Below are 1,280 nucleotides of genomic sequence, written 5' to 3'. Positions count from 1 at the left end.
CAGCTCTCCAGGCAGGGCCCAGGGCCCCGCTGCGCCCCTCACCTCGCCGCAGCAAAGCAAAGTGGAGCCACCAAGTCCAAGAGACGTAAATTCACAACTTGTTTAATGCCAGTCAGATTGCTTTACATGGAAAAGGTACAACACCCTCTAGCATTTTTTTTTTCCCCACCATATGATGCCTTATATACAACAACGCCACAAGGTCACAGACCGTATCACACAAGCGCTGGCAGGACCCTTAGCTCAACCCACCCCTGCAGTCCGGTGCTTACAGATCGCGGGCCCAACGCAGGAGCTGACGGCAGCTTTGCCCTTCTCCCCAGGTAACGCGGCGCAGCGCGCTCCAGCCAGCCATGGGTGACGCACCGCTCGCCTACGCGCGCCGAGACGTGCCCACCGGCAACGCGCCCGGCCGGGAGCTCCGCTGCTCCTCGGTGGCTGCGAGCAGGGCGGGAGAAGTTTGAGCCATGCTTTAACAGCTACGTCAACCTAAAGGGCTTGTTCTCACCGCGCTCGTTAGCCAACGCGCTCGGCCGCAGACCAGCCATGGCTTGGAAGGCACCAGCCCTCCCTGCCAAGCACCACGAGCGAGGTCACGATGAGCCAACCTGCTCCCAAGGCAGCTCCGAAGCGAGAAAAGCGAGAGGTGATGTGTGAAAGTCCCCGGCAAGAGAGGAGCACGATGCGGGGACGGGGGGCTCCCCTCTCCCTGGCATCCCGGGGCGCAGCGGGGAGCACGGAGCTGCGATGCAGCGCAGGCTGCCCGTGCTGAAGCGCTGCCCAGCACCCCCAGCACCCGGGACTCCTCCGGTGAAAGCACCCATGCTGCGGGGCGAGGGGTGACCCCAGCCCCTGCGCAAGGGCCCCGAGGGCCGCGCCTGCCAACCGCCTCGACAGTGGTGACACCCCCCCGGTGCCAGGCTCCGCTGCCCGAGCAGGCAAACCCGTGCAGGACAGACACCCGTGACAGACCCATCCTGCCACAGGCAGCCTTCAGCTCCAAACCTGCCTGCCACCGCGGGACCGGACTTCGCTTCAACAGCTCCTCTGTGCCTCGCGGGGGTCCTTCCTGTGATCGTGTGGCGGTGCCAGTGAACAGGAGGGAGGCTGGGGGCCATCGGACGATTTTTAGACCAAGCCTGGTGCTCCCGAAGCAAAAACCACAATGAAGTTGTCGTGTTGAAACCGCGTGTCAGAAGCGACATACAAATTACATTTCGGAGGCAAGTGAGGCTGTAAGATGACGACGCGGCTGCCAGAGTGGGCTCTGGGGGCCCCGT

The sequence above is a fragment of the Egretta garzetta genome, unplaced genomic scaffold, assembly GCF_000687185.1.
Source record: "Egretta garzetta isolate BGI_Z169 unplaced genomic scaffold, ASM68718v1 scaffold564, whole genome shotgun sequence".
NCBI classification, from domain to species: domain Eukaryota; kingdom Metazoa; phylum Chordata; class Aves; order Pelecaniformes; family Ardeidae; genus Egretta; species Egretta garzetta.
Note: the sequence above shows the minus strand (reverse complement) of the source record.